Source organism: Cryptomeria japonica, chromosome 5 (genome assembly GCF_030272615.1).
Source record: "Cryptomeria japonica chromosome 5, Sugi_1.0, whole genome shotgun sequence".
NCBI classification, from domain to species: domain Eukaryota; kingdom Viridiplantae; phylum Streptophyta; class Pinopsida; order Cupressales; family Cupressaceae; genus Cryptomeria; species Cryptomeria japonica.
Window position 1 is genome coordinate 429,024,276 of NC_081409.1, and position 24,353 is coordinate 429,048,628.

The following is a 24,353-nucleotide window of genomic DNA, read 5'->3' on the forward strand; positions in this document are numbered from 1 at the left end:
ATATATATATATATATATATATATCAAAATGATCAAATGTACAAAATATGTCATGTCTGTGACCAGCACAACAAAATGATCAAAGTACAATAGAGACAATGTCTCTCAGGTATGACTATCTCCAGATGGTGATGGTCTCACAGTAGATGTCCCAACACCTGGATCTCCAAATGGATCCTGTCGAATAGGCCTTGTCACGCCCCTGGTCTATATCCTCAACCCCATCTCTCAGGATCAGCTTGATCTCCAGGCTGTATAGCTTGGAACGTAGCGCTCCCTGGGCACCACATCATCATAGTGTCTCATGTAGTACTCTACCTCCCTAACTCTCAAAGCCAGCTCTCTTAGGGTGTCTCTCATTAGGCCACCTACCTTTGCTCTCTCCCAAACCTCTACTCAAGCCTTAGCTCGACCCAACCGCTCCAAAGCAGTATCTCGCTCTGTAGTCAGCTGTGTAATCTGACGCTGCTATGCCAACATCTATGTCTACAAATGCTACACTGACAACTACAGTGATCTAATCTATGCATCCTCCACATGGGTAGGAATCCGCATCTATAGGGGTACCTGTGAAGGGGTACCCCCTGTCCCTCTACCTATCCTTGGTGTTGGTGGAGGTAGCACATCAGACCTCCTCCTCTGAGTTCGTCATTGCATGCCCTCATACCCTCCAACCACTACTATCACCTCATCAGCCTGCTCCTCCTCTCTAGCTCTGATCACTAAACCCCCTCTCCCTCTATCCACTGCCACCCGCCACATAGCTCTCTCTACCCATATCACCCTCCCACCATCGTCTCCATCCCTATCTCCTCTCCTCCTCAACTCCAATCTCCCTCTAACTACTTGCCGACCTCTCCCACCTCCTCCATCATCTCCTCCATCCCCCCTCCCTCATCTACCTCCTCATCATCATCGAATGCTGGAATCATCTCAGTTGGGTTAGATATCCTGGCTACTGCCCGTGTTGCAAAGAGTCCTGCAAACTCATGAGTCATCCCTGCATCCACAATCTTAGGGGAATAATCCCAAATCTGGCTAGCTAACTAAAAGAACTCCTCTACTGCCACCGTGCTGTCAATCGTAGGACCCCAATCTGGGATATCCTATCTCCATCGAGCATATAGGCATGCTCCATGTGGTATGCCCTATTGTTGCCCATACTACCACAACACCCGACTATGCAAAAATCTCTCTATAACAAAGGGCATCCACCCTATCAGATACCTAGACATGAAGATTGATGAATACTAAGAGGGGGGGTGAATTAGTATGCCAAAAATCACTACACTAAAACACTTACACAATCTAAAGATAAACCGGTAAAGCAGTCTAACAGTCAAACCGGTTACCACACATGCAAACCAAAAAGTGAATAAAGCATTCACCCACAAAAGCAATACAACCATAACACAAGATATTTGACATGGAAACCCAACTGGAAAAAACCACGGTGAGATGGAACTCACAAGTCACTATCTGCAAAATAGAAGCCAGACCGGTTAAGGTCAGACTGGTTAAGGTCTTACAATGTTCTTCACCAGAATAGATCCTGTTAGGAATCTCAATCTCTGTTAGGAGATAAGTCCGATTAAAGACTGTCTTTTTAGAGGATTTTAGATTCACATGTGTGAACCACCTTGTTAGAGGATTTTACAAAGGCTTTGAGGCCTACCCGGTTAAGGGCTACAAACTTGTCAAAGATGTGAGTAATCAACAAGTGTTTGATCTATCTAATAGCACAAACTGCTTGGTTAGATCCAGTATTGCTCACAACTAATGCATTCTAGCATTACTTCAGTCTTCTCTCTCTCTCTCATAGTTACAACTTGATCTTCTCAGATAAGATTGTTCTCAACTACAACCTTAAACCCCAGCTCAACATTAACCCTTTTAGCAATAGCTTAAAACCCTAGACATGATGTCCTTTTAAAGGAATCTGATTTCATGTCAGTCCAATAGGATTACATTACAATTTCCTAGGTTTAATGAATCTAGACATACTCAGTAACACGACACAAGAAGCATTGTCAATGTGTCGGCACCATCAAACAATCGGTGGATTGGTAACTCATCACAAAATGTCGGCTGGTAACTCATCATAGAGTGTTACCAGTTCATACAAAATACCGGTTGCTGGTTTGACAAAAATGAAGACTGGTAAGAATGTGTTGTGCCACTTTTCTCCCTCGTACTGCTTCGAATCTACGAACCGCTTGGGGTTGACATGCCGCTTCAGACCAGGAAACACATTCTACAAAATCACCGGTAGTGTAAAGACTAGTATACAACATACTAGTTGGAACAAATACCAGTTGAGGACAAGCTCATACACATAAAGGGGATCTCAATACAAGTGTGTGTCCATCAATGACAATCACAACATAAACAACAGAAATGCCAACAATCTCCCCCTTTGGCATTGATGGCAACACTTAGGAAAATAAAATTTTGACATCTAAGTGTTTTACAACAAAAACTTGCCATTAACAAAATTGCTCCCCCTAAGCATATACACTATCCCTTAAACAACATAGTGTATAGCAATTTTGCATACAGAGCATAATCATTAGAGCATATAGCATATATCATAGCATATATCAAAATTTCAAAACCAGATACTTCTCCCCTTGTGTCGGAAGATCAAAATTTTAAAACCAAAACCAGATATACTTCTCCCCCTTTGCCAACAATGACAAAGTACCACTTGAAAAACCCTGTTTCCATATATATATAAAAAGTTTATGACAATAATGAATAATACTTGTCAAAAACCGATTTATAGTCCTGCAAAAATTGTTTCATGGATAGAGACCAGGACTCAAGTAGGGAGGTTGCCACTTCCTTCTCTGTTTGCATCTGGGATACCTATTCCTCCATGGCATCTATTGTGCTCAGTTCCTATGTGACTATCAGGGCATCTAGGTTCAGATAACACTTCTAAAGAATTTTCAGTCATGGAAGTAATACCAGTTGAAGCTCCCGCAAATCTCTAGGCCGTGTGTTGATCTCTTGCTCCATTTTGGCTGACTGAATCTGGAACTGGTGAACGGTTTGCCCATATGTTGCAAAGGAATCATAAGGAGTCTTGAATGTGCCCAAGTAGGACTGTAAGCCTGTTTGAAGTTGTTGCTTCTTAGCTAGCACATCATCACAGAATAGTTGAGGTTGATAGATTTTGCTGAGTAGCAAGTTCCCCTCATCCAAGGCATTCCTTATGTTCTTTTGATCTTTTAGAAATTTAGTCCTAAGCTCATTCAACTTCTTCACTAGAGAAACATTAAGAGCCTTTTGGTGCTCTTTCTTTACATTGGCCTCTGCTACTTCTTCTAGACTCTACACCTGATCATCCACTACAATACACAGAAGTTTGAGTTGTGCTAGTGATGATTCAGTGTCAGGAAGATTAGTACCAGGGATTAAACCGGTAACTGTGTCTACAGCCCCCTGAATAATATCTTGTTCCCTTTTCTTGCAAATGCCTTCAAAGCACTCTTAGGAAACCTTGATGCTTTGTATAAGCTCAGACTCACTTGCAGATTGGAGATCAATAGGACTCGAGATAGCAGCCGGTTTGGCTTGGCTCCCAGTTGCCTTAGGAGTCTCCATTTGTGTGCTCTTCATTGCTTCAATTGTCTTGTCTTCTTCTTCCTTATTTTTCCTCTCCTTCTCTTCTTTCTCTTTCTCTTCTCTCTTTTTCTTCTCTTCCTCTTCCATCTTCTTCTTGTCTTCCTCTTCTTTCTACTTCTTCTTTGCTTCTGCCTTCTTCTTTTCTTCCTCTTCCTTCTTCTTCTGTGCTTCTTCTTCCTTCTTCTTTTGTTCTTCCTCTTCCTTCTTCTTCTGTTCTTCCTCTTTCTTCTTCTTCTCTTCCTCTTCCTTCTTCTTCTCTTCCTGTTCCTTCTTCTTCTTCTCTTCCTCTTCCTTCTTTCTCTTTTCTTCCTTATCCTCTTCTTCTTTCTTCTTCCTATCATCTTCTTTCTTCTTCTTTTCTTCATCTTTTCATTTCTCCTCTTCCTATTTTCTCTTCTCTTCCTCTTTCTTCTTTTGCTCATCTTCATCCCTCTTCTTTTTCTCTTCTTGTTCCTTTGCCACTTGCTGTATGTCCTCAGCCTATTCACCACTCTGATCTGCTTGTTGCCCCTATTCAGTTCCCTCAGAAGGTATGTCTTTAGTGACATCTTCTACATCCAGGGCATCGACATCGATGGTGTTGATTGGTTCTTCCACCAGGTTTCCTTCCTCATCAAAGACCTCATCTAGTTTGGAAATAACCGGTTCCTTTTTCGCTTGGAGGTTGGCCATTCATGCTTTGTGAGAGCTAATAGCATGAGCCATATGTTGATGAGTATCTTTTTCAACATCATCAACTCTCCCCTCCAACAACCAGAGTCTTCTTCTCCTTGTGAAGAAGAGACCTTTATTTTGATCCAGGGCATCAAATAATTCTAAATTTGAGAGTTCGGGGAAGTACTATGCAAAGACTTTCTCCCTAATCTCTTGTTCCTTTTCAATGGCAATGTGCCATTTATTATCTAATGCTTTAAATAATGAAGCTGGTGTCTGAGATTTAATCTCTGATGGTGACCGGTCATTTTTACATAAATAAAGAATGATTTCCTGTAGTACTTCATCTTTTTCCTCACTATTAAATTCATCATAATAGTCTGCTAAATCATGAAGTAACTTTCTCCTAATATTTTTTACTATTCTTTGACAATGTGTCAAAGGTTTGTATGAGGAGATGTCTATATTTATCGGTGCGGATTCTGCCGGTTCATTCTTCTTCATCTTCTTTGTCTGTCTTGCCTTCTTTGGCTGTCATAAGACTCAGTTTCTTTGGAGTCTGGTTCATTTGCCTTAGTCTTCCTCTTTCTTTTGAAGACTTTTTCTAGTTTTACCTCTGGTTTCTTCTTTGCCAGTGGCCGCTTGGTCACTCTTGGAGTTGCAGTGGTAGTCGGTGTCGATGCTGCAAGCACTACCTTAGCTTTCTTAGCTGGCGGATCTTTTCCCTTCTTCACCGATGGTTCTTCAACTAGTGCAATCCTCTCCAAGTAGGTTCCAGTCCTCTTAGCCTTTGGATCAAGAGGCGAGGCAATAAGGGTTGAGGCATACCCTTCTAGCATGTCAAACATAATTTCATAGCCCATTGGCTCTACCTCCTCCATTCTAGGCTCAACAGCCTCCATTAAACATTTGTCCACCTGAATAGTGAAATAGATGTCATCTTCGTATTTCTTCACTATGTCACCTGAGATTCTTACCCTTTGACTCATCTTTCTTCTGAACTCATCAAAATATTTATTCAGTACCTCAGGGTAGCCGGTTCCAATGGCTTGTACACTTTCCTTTATCTGCTTGGTTATCGGTTGGTCAGGGGACCAATGGACATCTCCTACACCCAGAAAGTAGCCTTGGAAATAAAAGAACAACCATACCAATAGTTGTCCAAACTTAAATCTCAGTGAATTGTCTTGTTTGATTGCCTTAAGATTTAATAGGAGTTGCCTCTGCATACCGGTGCATAGGTCAAATGATTTATCCTCTTTAATCATCCGGTAAGCGACATTTACCACTATAGTAGATACAGAATTAATCCTGCTGGCTGAGAATGTTCTGTAGCCTATCACCATGCAGGCGTATTTCACTAGATAATCCTTGATAGGATTAACTATCATACCTCTTGAATCACTAGTTGAATTAGTGAGCTTGGTCATTTCCATTTTTCTTACCATTCTTAGGGCTGGCACTTCCCCTGTGTTGTAGAAACCAGTGACTACATGAATTACCTGAGGTGTGATATCATGCGTCCTCTCTAGGTACATCTTGTCACCATGGACTCTGCTCAAGATGATCCTGATGTGATCCTCTGTGAAGTCTTCTAGAAAATATACTGCATTATGGAGTTTCTTCTTCTCTAAGATACTGAACACCAGTTTGATCTTTTTGTCCTTGCCACGAAATAAACCTAACTAAGTATGAATAGCTAAAGACCCTAGGTCTTCTATTTTGCAATCAATATAATTAGAAATTCCTTCTTCAACTATGACTTGAGCTAGAACTTGTGACAAAGCATTATATTTAGACTTCCTCTAAATAAAACTTTCTGACTCAATTGATGTACTTGAATTGGTATGAGATGCGGAAGCCATTGAAGAGTATTTCAAGAACATGAAAAATACCTTTCAAACGTGAATTTAGGGCTTCCTAATTCTACTTCACTTCACTCTCCATCGGATGCCAAATCACTGCTTTGTGTTCTTTACTACCACTTGCAAACTGGATTTGAATCTCTTTCAAGGTTATTCAATTTCTTGAAATCTATTCTCAAATCACCTTTTCTTCGCTCTGCACTTGAAAACTTTTCTTCGCTCTAAAATAGATAGTGAGAAATGATTTGAAAAATGAATTTATACATGTCTATCACCTACCATCATTAATGCTCCTCTATTAGGGCGTAAACCCTAATTTGCCTTTTTACTATTTTCAGTCTTCTGCCAAGCAACAGGTATTGCATACTGGTTAAGGTCTTTTACCGGTGTCAACCGGGGGTTCGAAAGCATTTCGCCATTTGCTCTCCCTAAGCCTTTAAGGCTTAGTTTGCTGGTTCTGATATTTCCACACTAGGTGCAGAAATTGGTTCCTCTTCTGACATTATTGGTTTCTTCCTCCATGTTTTCTTCATGTCCCCTTGAACATTTTCAACATCAATTTCTCCTTCCTGAGTGACTGGTATATCATCAGATATACTTTTTCTACTTCTGTAGAATCTTCCAATGTGACCCGGTTTGTTGCAGTGATAGCAAACAAGTCCAGGTGCTCTCCAAGGTCCATTGTACATGTTTCCATTCTTCCTTCTACATGTTGTAGTAGTGTGACCATGACCATGAGAGATCATACAACTTTCTCTCCATCCGGTTTCCGCTTGATGGCCACCGCTTCTTGACTGATGATTGAAGACATAAAACCGATTGTGGTTCTGGTTCATAAAAGATTCAAGACTAGTTCCTTGGGTCATCTGAGGATATCTTCCAGTGTTATCCATTACAGACCTGCATTCAAATGCTCTATGCCCAAACTTGTTGCATGCATAACAATGACCATTGAACTTATTGGATCTAGGTACATTGTTGATAAAATAAGGAAAATTATAGTAGGCTTTGCTCCTACATACATTGGCAGTGTGTCCTTCTTTAAGAAAGTTAAAGAAAATAGGTTTGAATTTTTTCTTACCTTTTCCTTTGAGTGCTGGTTGCTTCTTTGATGCTTCAGCATTTGTTCCTGAGGATTCTCCTTCCTCATGTCCAGAAAAACCAAAACCATTGGTATTCTTTGCCAGTCTAGATGACTCAAGCTTTTGCTCTAGCTTGATAGTACTTTTGCCAAACTTAGCAAGTATTTCCTTTCACTCAAAGAGTTCTTTGGAAATAGTAGTGTTTGTCTCCATTAGACTTGCATTTTCTGAGATGGCTATGTTTAGTTCTCCTTGCATGTCTTCTTTTTCCATTCTACTCTCATGAAGGCAAGCAGTCAGTGCACTGATCTCTTGTTTCAACTTGGAGATCTCATGATCTCTATCCTTTATCCAATCTTTAGCTTTTCTCGAGTTCTCAAGCTCTTGACTAAACCTAATAGTCAGTCCTTCCAACTCCTTTCTTAGATTGGAGTTTGAATCATTCAGTTTATTTACTTCAGCAATCATGGCTTCCATGTTAGCTTCATCTTCAGAACTACTTTTAGATAGTTCCATTATCTTTTCTGCATGTTCTCTCCTTTTTGCTTGAGATTCCTTGTATTTGACCATAAGATCATCATAGGCTTTCTCAGACTTAGTGAGCCATTAAGTAAGTTCCCTCATGGTGTATTCCCCATATCTCTTTCCAAGTGGTTAAACTTGTAGAAAGGTAGGCTTTAATACCAATTGATGAATACTAAGGGGGGGGTGAATTGGTATGCCAAAAATCACTGCACTAAAACACTTACATAGTCTAAAGATAAACCAATAAAGCAGTCTAACATTTAAACTGGTTACCACACATGCAAACCAAAAAGAGAATAAAGCATTCACCCACAAAAGCAATACAACCATAACACAAGATATTTGATGTGGAAACCCAACTGGGAAAAACCACAGTGAGATGGAACTCACAAGTCACTATCTGCAGAATAGAAACTAGACCAATTAAGGTCTTACAATGTTCTTCACCAGAATAGATCCTGTTAGGAATCTCAATCTTTGTTAGGAGATAAGTCCGATTAAAGACTACCTTGTTAGAGGATTTTAGATTCACATGTGTGAACCACCTTGTTAGAGGATTTTACAAAGGCTTTGAGGCCTACCCGATTAAGGGCTACAAACTTGTCAAAGATGTGAGTAATCAACAAGTGTTTGATCTATCTAATAGCACAAACTGCTTGGTTAGATCCAATATTGCTCATAGCTAATGCATTCCAACATTACTTCAGTCTTCTCTCTCTCTCTCATAGTTACAACTTGATCTTCTCAAATAAGATCATTCTCAACTTTAACCTTAAACCCCAGCTCGACATTAACCCTTTCAGCAACAACTTAAAACCCTAGACATGATGTCCTTTTAAAGGAATCTGATTTCATGTCGGTCCAATAGGATTACATTATAATTTCCTAGGTTCAATGAATCTAGACATACTTAGTAACACGACACAAGAAGCACTGTCAATGTGTCGGCACCATCAAACAATCGATGGATTGGTAACTCATAACAAAATGATGGTTGGTAACTCATCACAGAGTGTTATCAGTTCATACAAAATACCACTTGCTAGTTTGACAAAAATGAAGACTGGTAAGAATGTGTTGTGCCGCTTTTCTCCCTCGTACCACTTGAAATCTATGAACCACTTGGGGTTGACATGTCGCTTCAGACCAAGAAACACATTCTGCAAAATCACCACTAGTCTAAAGACTAGTATAAAACATACTGGTTGGAACAAATATCGATTGAGCACAAGCTCATACACATAAAGGGGATCTCAATACAAGTGTGTGTCCATCAATGAAAATCACAACATAAACAATAGAAATGCCAACAAAGACATGCGACATCTCCATCCCATCCTCAGCCCATACCTTACAACCTATATAGGGTCACCAGATGAGCATATCAATATAATCTAGAACCCTCCTCCAGTGCTCTAGCTTGCCCAACTTGCACTGGATAACTATACCTCTGTACCCATATGCGTAGGCACATCCAACAGGTGTATCTCTATCTACTAATGGCCTCGCAGTGGGGATATGCTCCCATGCCCATATCTGAAGCAATGTCACACTAGCTGATAAACTATCATAACCCAGGTACACTACCTCATGCAGACTCCTGTATAAATGGGCCAGCATAGCTGATCCCCATGCAAAATGATGGCCCTACGTCACCATGTCCTCTAGCACTAATCCCCATCCAATGGACAGTCCCTTTGACCTACGGTCAAGACATAGAAAACCACCAATGAAACCTGCTAGAACTGATGGCAGAGGAGCATAATCCAAATCCATAAACTCCTACCATGGGATCTCATACCCATAAATAGTATCATCCTGGAATATCTGGCATAGTGCCTTGGTCCCACCCTCCTCCATCTTCTCATAAGGTAGTAGTGCACCTACTACAGGAATCTGCAAAATCTGGTAACAATGCTCGGGTGTCACTGTCATCTTGCCTGTAGCCAAATGAAAGGTGTTCATGTCACTATGCCACCTCTCTGCCAACGCTATCAATAAACCCTAGTTTATGATAAATCAAGGCATCTCTAGCAAAGAGATGAAACCACACCTGTCTATGATATCCCTATCTCCCTATGTCAATCGTGGTATCAATGACCACAGTCTTGAAAATTGCTCACGCGACTGCACTACTCCAAGACACTCCTGTCCAAAACAACACATGTCCAATATCAGTTCCCTCATCAAACACATAGATATCAAAATCAAAATCATCTCAAAAAATTGAAAACTTTGAACAAATCTAACTCAAGTTTTACATCATATCACTCCATCAAATCATATCAACTTGTAATACAACTCAAGTTTCACAAACATATCAACTTGTAACACAACTCAAGTTCCATATCAGCTTGTAACACAACTCAAGTTCCATATCAACTTGTAACACAACTCAAGCTCCACAAATTCATATCAATCACAATCATATCCAAAAACTTGAAAAACTTTGACCAAATTTAAATCAAGTTCCACAACATATCCAAAATCACATCAAAATCTATATCAACTTGCAACATCGCAAAAGAAATCAAGTTGTATCAAAACTCATATTGGATACACTTATCACATCAATGACAACAGACACAAAGACTGGCAACAATTCACTTATCCTAGCGAACCTGACATCAACCTACAAAATTTTCTCATTCACAAATCCCACTTTCCCATCAAATTTTTCTATATGCGCTAACCTAACCTGAAGCGCTACCCTAACCTAACTATGTGCTATCCTAATAATTTTGGATGCTACCCTATACATTAAAACCCTACGTGCTATGCAATTTTTCATATGTGCTACGCTTTCGACGCGATGCGCTAAAAGGTAAAATCCGCATGAAAAATTTGAAAAAAGTACCAAAAATGACAAAATCAAAAATCTAAAAAGGGTCAAAAGGTTGACTTATCGGTGGTCCATATGCAGAGGAACTCTGATACCTCTGCATGTGCTCAAATCGATGAGTAGAATATGGAATTGACATGTTGACTCCTCTCCAAAATTCTCTCTCTCCAAGGTCAACAAGCACAAATGAGACAAAACAATGCACTTTTCCCCTTTTATAGGGTGAATTGAAATTAGGGTTTGGAGATGGGGCATGTAGCTTGCTCGCGGTCTCCGTCTAACCCTAACAAACATTATTTATTGGGAGATGAATAAACTTTTCACATTCCACATTGACAAAATTTCAAAATGGAAATAAAATTATCAAATTAAATCAAATTTTCCAAATTTTTATTCATCTCCTAAGGGGGCATTATCAACATCATTTATCAAATCTAGAACATCACTTATCAAATCTAGGGCACGACATGAAAATCTTAAAAACAACATCACACTGATCATAATCAAATTTTGACGACACATCATTTTCTTTGAATTAACATGTGCACACACGTCACTTTAAAGAGGGGCAAAATGTAAACGTATAAAAATGACCATATTCCTAAATGAATATTTTATGTTCATTCCTCTATTTAGTTAAATTTAATTTAATTAAATTACCTACATTCTTCTATTTTATTAAGTAAATTATTCAATTTACTTAGTTAAATTCACTTATGTCATTTAAATTGAATAAATCATTTATTCAATTAAACCCCTTCTCTCTACTTTTAATTAAATTTATATTTAATTAATAGTTTACCCCAAATTGAATAAATCTAATTTATTCAATTTCCCAAATTGCAACCAAATTGAAATAAAACATTTTATTTTAATTAAATCCTTTTATTCCTCATCCACTTGCAAAATCCTACATCTCCCACTTGCATCCTAACCCTCTTCCTAACTCCCTTCTAGATTCTTCTAATCGCTTGTAAATTAGCCTAACCCATCTCCTAAATATTGTCACATCCCTAAGCAAGGGGAAGTCACTTCTCAAACCCTCAAAGTCTTTGAAGACCATTAAAGGCTTCAACAACTTAACTTTGAAAGTCTTCCAAACCATTAATGGTTAACTCAACCCTCTTGCATGGTTGGAGACTTTTTGACTAACTTAACCCTCATCTAACCCAAGGGTCTCATCAAGCATTCATTGCTTTGACCATAGTTATCCCTTTAACCCTTGCACAAGAGTTTATCATTTGGGTAAAAGATTTATCCAATGGATAATCCTAACCTAACCTTAACCCTTACCACCTAGGGTAACCATGAGGTCTTCTCAAGCATTTAATGTTTCCACCCTCCCCTCTCAACCAGTCTTATGTTGACAATTGTCACCATTTCATTGGTGCAAATTGCAAACATGGATTGATAACTTTCAATCTTGATCTTTGATAAAATCTTTCAATCCTAGCCATCCATTGCCCTATTTTCACTATAAATAGAGCTCTCCCTCCTCCATTTTAAGGACACACACAAGCTTTTAGTATCATACTTATGCTCAATTTTAGCACATCTACTCTCTCTTTGCAATAGAAATTAATCTAATAAACATCTTAGAATAATTCCTTTATCATTATCTTAAATCATACAACTAATATAGCATGTTAGGATAGTATTTATACTAATCTTGTCATCTTATAATCTAGTTTGTTGCATTTATAGAATCATGCATAGATAGGATGCATTCTCATGTTAAAATCAACCAAAGCATCCCTCATTCTTGCATTTGTCATCCCTAAACCGCTTTGCTCAGTGACCTGAGAGCAAAGACATTGGTTTGAGGGACCTTGTGAGATAGAGAACCATGGAACCAACCTTGGGAAGTTGAGTCATCCTTCATGACTCCATAGTTTGCACCAAGAAGTCCTGTGGGTGTGTGGATAAGTCCCTTTGAGCTTCATTTTTCATATTTTAAATTTCATTGATCCTCTTTTCCTGCACACAATAATATTTTCTTCCAAATATTCTGAAGTACTTAAGAGTAGGAGTATGACCAAACCATAGTTCATAAGGGGTCTTACCAATTTCACTTTTGATGTGAATTCTATTGAAAGTATAAACTGTTGTATTCACTGCTTCTCTCTAGTACACATGAGGTAGATTTGCTTCCATTAACATAGTTCTTGATGCATCTAGGCTAGTTTTGTTCTTCCTTTACACAACTTGATTCTGTTGGGGTGTCTGGGGTGCTGATAGTTGTGTTTTGATTCCAGTCACTTCACATAATGCATTAAATTCTCTAGATGTAAATTCTCCTCCTTGATATGATCTTAAACATTTGATTTTCTTGCCAATTTCATTCTCTACCATTGCCTTGAATATCTTGAATCTTCCAAAAGCTTTTGATTTCTCCTTGAGAAAAGTAACGCAACACATTATAGAATAATCACTAGTTATTAGCATAAATTATCTATTACCTTGTAGACTTCTTGTTCTTGCTAAACCACATAAATCAGTATGAATTAAATCAAGAATATTATTGGATTTCTTAGTAATGCTCTTAAATATTGTTCTAACTTTCTTTCCCATTTGACATTCCTTATATATCGGATTACGAGGTTTCACAGTCTTAGGTAAATCCCTTACTACCTTAGTTGATTTGATCTTTACAATACAATCAAAATTCACATGATAGAGTCTTTTATGCCATAACCAACTTTCATCAATGTGTGCAATTAAACATGTTTTATCACTGGTATTCAAGTGAAAGATATTACCTTTAGTCTAATTTCCGGTTGCAATCTCCAATCCAATTCTATTTATGATTTTACATTTTCCATTAGTGAACTGTAACTAAAATCCTTTCTCAACTAACTGACCAACACTCAAAAGATTATGCTTTAAAACTTCTACATAATAAACATTGTCAGTATTGTGCTTACCATCCAAAGATATAGTGCCTTTTCCTTTGATTAAACAATATTTATCATCTCCAAACCTTACTAGACCTCCATGAATTTCATGAAAAGAAGAATTGTTTTTATCACCAGCCATATGATGCAAGCATCCACTATCTATAATCTATTCATCCTTCAATTTTTGTTGCTAGTGCCTGCTCTACTAGTTTGACAATAGGTGTCGGTTAATCTTCCTTTATTGCAACAAAATCCCATCCGTTATTTGCTGGATCTTCATTTGAATCATCTGTAACACCTTTGTGAGGCCCTACCCCGACTCAATCTAGCATTTCAGTAATTTTTATGTTGAGACTATTATGGATGTTTTATTTTTATGCATTATGGATTTATAACTTATATGATTCCATGATTTGGATAACATTGCTAAATGTTGATGCTTCATTTATATGCTTTATGATATAGAACTCTATATGATTCTAGAATAGGATGAATTTGAGATGATATATGTCATTATTGGATTTGCAAAACTTTACTATGATGATAGAAATAGGATGCATGTTTGTGTGTGGATCAAAATTAGGAGAATTATGATAATTGCTTATGTGGATTTATTTGGATATAAGATGTATCGATTTGTTTAAGTGTATATTATATGCAGAGTGTTTGATGTGTAGTCTTATTCATGTGCTTTATATTATATGAGGTTATTTGAAATTACTAATGTGTAATTGAGATGTGCAGGAAAATTATCCATGTGACCATGGAAATATTATGGAGAACCAAACCTAGACCTATGTACATTCGTAAAACCAGGGTTTGTCTATTTGGAGAGACAACACCCCGTTTGTATAGTATTTTATTTGTAAAAGTGGATGTTGCATGAGTGTTAGATTGAATTTATTTATTTGTGTAAATCCAACAAAAGGCAAGATTTCATGTATAATTTTGTAAAAAAGTATTTTTATTGTGTCACTTGACACATGTGTTGATTTATGTTTTGTCTTTTTTTAAATTGTCTCTTGGAGGGAGTTGTTTAACCATAGCTTTTTAAATTAATTTAATGTGATTCCATAATTGCCATGGCAAGAGAATCTTTGGGGTGGTCAACTTAAGTTTGACCCGAAAATTAACTTCATAGGGGTTTAAAAGGGGTTAAATGGACATCTAGGGGTAGTTTAAGAGTGTTTCCTAAAGCCCATAAGGTATACCTAAGGGTTAGGAGCAATTTTAGGCATGTTTCAACTCCCATGTGACCATTTAGACACCCTAAAAAGTGGATTTCCTAAGTTGAGCGAAAATTGAAATTTAGAAGGCATCATCTAGGTTAGTTAACTTTCTATTTTGTTGAGAGATCTCTTTTGATCTTTTTCTTCTTTTTCCTTTTTCAATTTTAGAAACCTATGAGAACTCTCACTAAGGTCTTCTTAAGCAAGAATGAGAGAGTTTGCGGGTAATCACCCACTCTCCATTTTTGGAGATAGGAATTTGGAAGAAAGACAGATTTGGTTTTAGAAAATTTGGCTAAGTGTAGAGAGGCAAGGGTTTGTGGAATTGGGCTGCTCATCTTCAACCAATCTAGCATTCCTTTGGGTAGTTGAAGGTTGGTCATATCTTCTCCTTGTATTGTTTTATATTGCATGTTGTGTTGAAAGGATTTGCTTGTGTAAAAAGGCTAGTTTCTTGCATGTTTTTCCTTGGAAAATTATTGTGTTCCGTGTTTTACTTTTTGTATGCATTTTATGTGCTTTGGGAGTAATCAAGGCCTCCTACTCTTGGGAGAGAGGATGGGTCTTGTGGGTGGTAGAAGTGACAGCCCTCAAGTGAGAGGCTCTCGTTATGAGAGTGATCACAAGGGATTATATGTGACCCTTGTTGCATGGCTTGTTTATACATTTGGGGGTCATAAGGAGGGAAATAAGGCATGAATGCCTTGGGGGGCATAAGGATGTGGGGTTGTTATACTTATGATGTATTTGGTTTTCCATGAGGTGGCTATATGTTTTACCATACTTGTAGTCTCCTCAGGGTACTTGGTCCACTACCACCCTTGAAAAGACATCACAATGTGTGGTGCAGTGTAGCCCTGGGTTGGGAATGTGTTTGTGATTGTTTTCCCTTGGTTATTGTGTTTGCATGTGTGTTACCTATCTAGGGCCTGGTTCTCCAAGCTTAGGGGTGGCTACTAGTTAGCCTAGGCTGGGAGGTGAGCACTCCATGGTCATTTTTGATTTATTGTAGGTTGTTGGAAGAAAAGAATAGGACATGTAGATGTGGTTGGAGTTATTTGTTGCAGAAAAATAATTATAAATGTAACTATTATTCTTTGAAAGTCCTCATTTATTTGTAATGAGAGACCTATTTGTAAAGTGACAATAAAGACTTGGGAATATGTTTTGAAGATATGTAATATTTATTTATGCTTTACTGCAAAAAATAAATGAGTAACTCTGGTTTTAGTTATCTATATTTCTAAAAAAAAAAAAAAACATTTGTTGTGTTTAGAATATTTTGAAAAGAAAGTAATTTATTCATTCCCTTTATGCATTTAAAACAAAATATTATAAAAGAAATCGAATAGATTTACATGCATGTAGTAGGTTGGGAAATAAAATAAAATCTAAAATTTAGATCTATACATGGAGATGCAATATTTAGTTTTATTTAAATCTGTCATCATTTAATTGCAAAAAGTAAAATTTAAAATATTATAGACATTTCTATAGATTTATTATAATAAAATTTAGATTTATCTAGTTGCTGTTAAATTTATTAAATTTTGTCATTTATATAGTTGCTGTTAGAATTATTAAATGTTGTCTTTTGTTTATGTATAGAAAATAAAATCCATAGTTAAACAGATTAATTGAAATAAATAAAATTCTAGAGTTGATGTTCTAAGTGATTTAATTATGTTATTTACTTTATTCTCTTGCTAAAAATAAATCTATATTTAAATAACCTATCTATTTTCTTTTAGCAACAAGGATTTTGATAAGAGGAAATAAATACAATGATTTATATCTGCAAAATTCATCTAATCTGTTAAATATGTTTCAGAATAAAAAACACTTGTATATATATTGCATAGAAAGTTTATGCCCTAGTTACAACATATATATATAAATAAATTTGCATGCCTATATTAATGTGTAAAGGAAATCATTTCTTAAATATAAAAAAAAATAATAAAAAACTTATTTGTTTAATATATATATGCAAATATGTATATATATATATATATACTCTTTGTTTTTTTTAAACAAAAAAAAGGGGTTAGGGTTTAGACCAAGCCACTGTACTAAACACAATGGTCAGCGGAAGGGCCGAACCACAGTGTTTAGCACAGTGGTCGGCGTGGCCGGGAGCCGCCACTGTGAGCATCCACAGTGTCACCGCCACTGTGGCTTCCCACAGTGGATGGCCGAGCACTGCCACTGTGGGCGGCCACAATGGTCGCTACCACTATGGAAACCCACAGTGCCACCACCGTTTCCCCAAAACCGCCGCCATGATACATGGCTGCCACTCCACTATGAAAAACTTCAGCCCTTGCAGAAACAAAACAAAGTAGCAAAAAAAATAAAAATAAAATATAAAACCCTAGCCCTACCCGGGCTAGGGTTGTATAAACCAACGATGAATTTTTTTTTAAAATGGGGGTACTATATGATAAATATCCTTAGTTAGGGTTTGCATGGGCTATTTAATAAAGATGTGGAGTTTAGTATATTAGTTAAATATATATATATATATATATATATATATATATAAAGATTGAAAACATGTGTAGAAAGGAAAACCTTTTAGATTAAATATTTTATCGAGTTATAATTTATGTATGTTATAATAAACATATGGATTTATTCAAGGAAGAAAAATAAAATGTTTAAATTTAAAATAATATGAAGTTTAATCCCTTTAGTAATGTATGACAAATAGGGTGAGTTATTTTGATAAAATTAAACTTATAGGTAATTATTCATTGTGAAATTAATTTACCCTAGGTCGGTTTAATTTAAGCACATTTTAATTATTGAAATATAACTTTTGGACATTATAAATAGAGTGCTAAGTCTAATTTAATTCGTTCCTTAAAAAAAAATTTAATTTTAGGAGATTAATAATATCTTCGCCAAATATTTTAGAGAATTTTCATTAAAATAATTTAGTGATTAAAATCGTTGAGACAATAATAATCTCTTTGGAGAATTAATACTCCACATTAATTAAATTTATTTTTATCTACTTGTGTTAGTGGTTAAAATTAACTCCCACGTAGTTAAGAAAAACTTGATAGTACATTTCTTAATGGCAATTTAATGTTATTAAGTTGGAATTTAAAAAAACAAATTATCCCGTTCATGCCCAAAAGTTTGGGCATGACAACCTTCATCTGCATAGTAACATGACTCATCTCTGTTTTTCTTGAATCTATATCTCTGATATTCAGGGTTAGGCTTATATGATCTTTTTGCTTCCTCCCTTAATATTGCATGTCTATCAGGACATCTAGATGCTATATGACCAACTTTATTGCAGTTAAAACATTTGAAAGGTGCTTTACCTTCATACTTACTTCATGTTGGACCTTTAGGCATCTTCCTTGCAAATAGTGCTTCAAGTTCTTCAAGTTCTTCATTTTCTCTCCTCATATCTTCAAGTTCTTTAACATAAAGTGCTTTCCAATCAGTTTTGTCAGATGATGATCATGATGCTGATGATGATGATGATGCTTTGAAAGCTAAATCAGTCTTTATAGTAGTTGTCATGCTCAGTGAAGTGAACCTATATCTGCAACCACAATGCACTCAATAAATCATTACAAGCAATGGTTAGTGAATTAATTCAAAGAAAGACAAAACCATAGCTAAGTGATCTATCGCCTCCTAGTAAATGTGAGTATGAATTTTTATCTCAGATCTTGGTATGCAAACTCCAATGACTTGACTACACTTAAATGAAGGATTTAAATGATGAAGATGCATGATCTAGAAAGAATAGCATGATTAAGCTATATTATTTCATGATTATTCTAGAAAGTAAGCTAGAATGAAGATGCAATTAAGCTACAATTGAACATGATAACATTGCTAAAATGATAAGCTATAAGCTAGATGCATATAATAACAATGCATAAGATGAGATGAAATTGGGACCCTTTGTGCTCCAAAATGAGGTTTATTTATAAGATTTTCCAAGGCTAAGGGTGAGGTGGCAAGAATCAACGGTCAAGATTGATCTGAAGATATTAATGGTTAAATTGGAGGAGGTTGGCAAAGGGGTTGGATTAAAGGGAACATCTATCATATGTATGGTGACAACTGTCAAGAGACTTCTAGAAAAGGTTAGGTGAAAGGGATGTTGGTATTTTGGTATGGTTTTGTCATTGATGTCAACACCTACTAAACACTTATCAACTCTGGCACTTTGGAGAATCAGCAACATTCACCGGCAAGCAAATGACTTATGAACAGTCACCAGTATCTAGTAAACCAATAGGATACAATGATCACTAGCACTTGGAATGATATGGAAAACACTTGGTTATGTCGAAGACATCGTGTGGACACCTTATCTTGAGGTTTTGTTAATTGGCATATTTGTATTTACATATTTGCTGTTACCGACAAATAGGTCCAGGTTACATCGATAGGTTTATCTTTTCCAAATTAGCATGGCACGCTATGGAGATGACTTATTATTATTGTAAATGCATTAAAGCCGACATATTGAATCGGTTATTGCATTGGGTATTAATTGATTTGTAAATTAATTTTATTGTATTATCCTTTAGAGCTGACCTACTAAAATTAGACCTAGGTTATGGTATAAATGTAAGATCTTATTTGTAAGATCAAGTGTGGAATGCGAAAAAGAATTGTGTGAAGGTATATGCAAGAATAAGCAGAGCTATACATGCAGACATCATTCAAAGGTGAAGCTAGGTTTTTGTGAAAGCATATCAGAACTACACCGGTACTGAATCCAGCATAGTAGATGCTATTTTGAAGCAATACAAGACATTGGATTTATATAATCCATTTTGTAATACAGTGAGACTTCCCATTTTTTAATTGAGTAGTGAGCTCTAGGAACTTGGCCTTCCTGCATGTGCAGGCCCCTCTTGTAGTAGTAATATTCTCTTATTGGCCAGTAAGTGAATATTGTGGGTCACAAATCCAACTGAGGTTTTTTCCACATTGGGTTTCCTCATTAAACTATTGTGTTATGGTGTGTTTTTCATGTGGTTGTTGTTATCTCTATTTATTGCATTATTTCTTGTTTACCGGTATACAATATTGATATGCTCTACATATTTTAAGTTAAGAAAATCTTATAGCTAGTCAGATACTGATTCACCCCCCCCCCTCTCTCAGTATCTGTGGGAATCCTAACAAGGGAACACTTAGTGACAAGTGTCACAAAGGTTCTAGAAGAGGTTGGATGAAAGGGGACATGTGGGTAGGTAGAATGGGTTAGGTTTAGGAATGGTCAGGTTTAGGAGTGGTAGAAGTTAGAAGAATTTGAATTTAAAAATTCAAATAATGGGAAAAGGATAATTAATCTCAACAACTCATGAATTTGATTTGTTTTAATTAATTAGGGGATTTAGAAGAAATGATTTTGTATGGAGGGAATTAATTAATTTGAATTAATTAATCAAAGGGGTGAAATGAACTTATTAAATAAATCCGTAGATTTATTAATAAGTATATGAAAGGGAAAATTTAATCAAATTGTTTAGTGAATTCAATTAAATTGGGAAGGGGGATTAATTAAATAATTGCTTATTTAATTAATTATCTTCAGACCATTTTTAGGTGTATACATTTTGCCCCTTTTTGAAGTGAGGTGTGATGACATGTTGATTCAAAGAATAATCTCATTTTGATGCTGATATTGGTTTGATAGGATGCCCCAGCTCATGATTGCTAAATTTCAGTATGATGATGCCCCCTCGGGAGATCAATTGAGATAATTGATCTTTGGAGTTTTGCGAGATTGATATCCCAATAGATTTGATTTGATCTCTGCAACTGTAGTTTGATGAAAGTGCGAGTTCTTCAATTAGCTTGATTGCCTAGATTGATAAGATTAAAAAATCTTGATTGATTAGATTGATAAGATTGAAATTCAGTCTAGTTCAAGGAAGGATTCATCCCGTATAAGACAATGATGATCAAAGCATCTGGTTTTAGGAAGGATTCATCCTATATAAGACATGATCAGAATGTCTAGTTTTAGGAAGGATACATCCTATATAAGACATGATAGAATCAATTAGGTTTGATTGATTGATTTGATTTGATAAGGTTGATTAGATAAAGAACTGACAGTTTGTTGATATCAAGTTGTAGAAATATTTAAATATGTTGATGTTGATTCTGTTGAGAGAGATAGCATAAGATTTGGGCTAGGTCGATAATATCATGAGAGAGATATGAGTCATTATTTTGATTGTGTATACACTTGTGATGATACTGTGATGATTCATGTGATAGATTTAACCTTAGATAAAAGGAGCTTGTAGGATCCCATGCATAATGAAATGCAAGCTAAAATGCAATGAAATGCAAAGCTACGACCAAACTAGTCACTGGATTATTTTGCATTTTTGTCATCATTGAGCTTTCAAAATGTGGGAAGTGAGTGCAAACATTGATGATATAATTAAACCATGATGACCTGAGCACTTCTTTCCTGGATTTTGATATAGCAAGTTAGTAGAAGTATCGAGGTATAATTGAACTGAGATGACCTGAGTGTTGTTTGCGTAAAACAGGCAGTATTAATCATTTAAATACACAAATCAGAAATGTCTTCAATGATATTCTGACGATCATGTCTCGAGACAAATTTGCACATATTAATGATTAATTTTTAGACAGCGAACAAGAAAAATATCATGTTCCTTCCTTGTTCCTCTAGTCAATGACATCCTGGAGTAACTTAGAAATCATGATAGTGAAAAGCAATATAAAAAAGTTGAACAATCATGTTACAATCATTATCCAAAATGATACCATCCACTAAAAAGTGTGTGATGTTCCTAGATTGACTTTGTGATAGCTTGATAATTGATAGTTTGATCTTGTGTTCAATGTTGGATGTGTCTCAGTTTTCACTTGATAAGAGTTGTCTAACTGTTTGTAAAATGATCTAGAGTTTTGCCCCCAGCTAAGTGCAAGATTTTGCCCCAAGTCTAGAAACAAAGTCATTATGATATATTCAATGATTCAAACCATGGTGAGAGAGCAGCTACGATGCCTGCGTATGTACAAATGCTTATGATGGTCATGGACAACACTGATGGAAAATGAGTGCAATCGGAAAGATGCATGAACTAATAGATGGAAGAGCTAGTGGATAGATAGGGCCTGTTTGCCAAGTTTTCACCATCTATTTTTATTGCACTTTTTCTGATATTTGATTTTATTTTTATTTTTTATTTTTTATTTTTTTCACTGTTTTTGATTTTTCTAATTTTGCACTGTTTTTTATTTTTTAAAATTTTTTGTAGACATAAAACTTTTTCAGATGCATGCTATTGATGGGTTCTTCAAGTTGATCTTCATCCTGTGTTGATAGCTAGTATGCTCCTGACCCAAATACTGTTGTGACCACAAATGGACCTAACTAGTTTGGTTCAAATTTTCCTTTCTTTTCTCGATCTGCCTAGTTGTGTGGATTTTCCTTTAGCACTAGTTCTCCCACTTGAAAGACTCATGGTTTAACCTTGTGATTATATCTTCGGCACATTCTTTGTTGATATACCTTTAGATGATCAAAGGCATTTTGTCTTTGTTCATGAGTTAGTTCTAACTCTTGTAGTCTAGATACTCATTGTTCTTCATCTGGGATAAAACCTTTTAGTGATACACGTAGAGAGGGTATCTCTACTTAAATTAGCAATATGGTTTCTTATCCATAAACAAGAGAGAAAGGTGTGGCACCTGTCGGTGTGCAGATACTGGTGCGGTAGGCCCAAAGAGTAGGGTTTAGTTGAATATTCCAATCTCTTCCAACATCATTCACTATCTTTTTGAGGATTTTTAGAATAGTTTTGTTAGAAGCTTTTGCTTGCCCATTTCCCTATGGATAATATGGTGTGGAGAATCTGTGATGGATTTTGAACTTCTCGCATAGCTCTTGTACATCCTGATTCTTGAATGGTCACCCATTATCAGTGATAATGGCCATTGGTATTCCATAGCGACATATGATGTAGTTCAAGATAAAAGCAACAATTTGTTTTGTTGTGATATTGATGATAGGTACCGCCTCAATCCATTTTGTAAAATATTCTATAGCTACAAGGTTGAATTTGTGACCATTAGATGAAGAAGGATTTATCTTTCCTACCAGATCAAGACCCCATTGGCAATAAGGCCAAGATGTTGCTAAAGTAAGAAGTTCTTGTGCTGGTGCATGAATCAGATTACCATGGATCTGACATTGTTTGCATGTTCTTGCTATCTGAAAAGAATCTTGTTCCATAGTCGGCCAATAATAGCCCAAGTGTATGAGCTTTTTTGAAAGGGTAAGGCCACTTGAATGAGTTCCACAAATGTCATTATGGACTTCATGTAAGGCCTTCTTAGATTCTTCTTGTTCAAGACATCTTAAAAGAGTACCGTCTAGACCTCATTTAAATAGGGTATCCGCAATGAGAGTAAAATGAGAGGATTGGTGAATAAAGTTTCTCTTTTGGTTTTTTGATAAGTCAGGAGGTAAGATGCTATATTTTAGGTATGTGTAGGTTTGGCCATAGCGGGAGGAATCCTATCCAATAAATTGACATATGGTTTGGGAATGAGGACAATTAAAGGTGGGATGAAACATCTCTTCAACTAGGAATTCATAACGCTGTTGATTTTCCTGTGTCTGCAATAGAGAAGAAAGTGTAGCCATGGCGTCTACTTCTTTCTTGTCATTTCTTGGAATCTATTCAAAAGTTATTTTTACAAAGTACTTCTTGATATCATCAACCATCTTTTTGTATGGCATGAGTTTGTCATCTTTTATTTGATAGTCATCATTAATTTGATTAATGACAAGATGAGAGTCTCCAAAGACCTATACTTGTTTAATGTTCCATTCTATAGCCATTTTGATACCTATTACCAATGCTTCATACTCTGCTATATTGTTTGTGCATAGAAAGCTTAATTTGTATGCTTTCGGTATTGTATGACCTTGTGGTGTGCTGAATAGAATTCCTGCTCCTGATCCATGTTGTGTTCTATTATTGATATTTACTCCTGGGCTGATATTCGGGTGATGTATTGTAAGATATGGATCAAACCCTGGAATGTATGTATATGAACAGGTAAAATTGATTTTCCTTCTTTTGAAGGATTCAAAATATTGTTGCCTTGCTAGTTCTGATAGAGAAGTTGTTGGATGTAGATTAGTTGTGCCAATGATAACTACCTCTATTGGTGCTATTATGATAGATGACCTCTCTTGATAGTATTCAGGTAAGGTGTCAAATCTCCCATCTTCTGGTGCCTCTAGGAGGTTTTCACCATTAGATGCTTCCTTTATTTTTACTTTTTCCTAATTTAATGTTGCCAATAAATGGTTTTCAGCATTAGACCCGATATTATTTTCTTTATTTTCAATTTTGCGACTAGGAGATTTAACACCCACTTGACTCAAAGATATGTTAGCGAAATCCCCAGTGAAAGTTGTTGCAGGTTTGATTTCATCAAGATATAAGGATATGGCATGGTCATTAGGTAAGGTATCAATGTCAGTATGTTCTTCATTTTCCCATTCCATAGGTTCAGGATAGCTTAAGGATAAAGGATCTTCAGGTTGGATTATGTCAAAGATATTAGGGGTCATGATA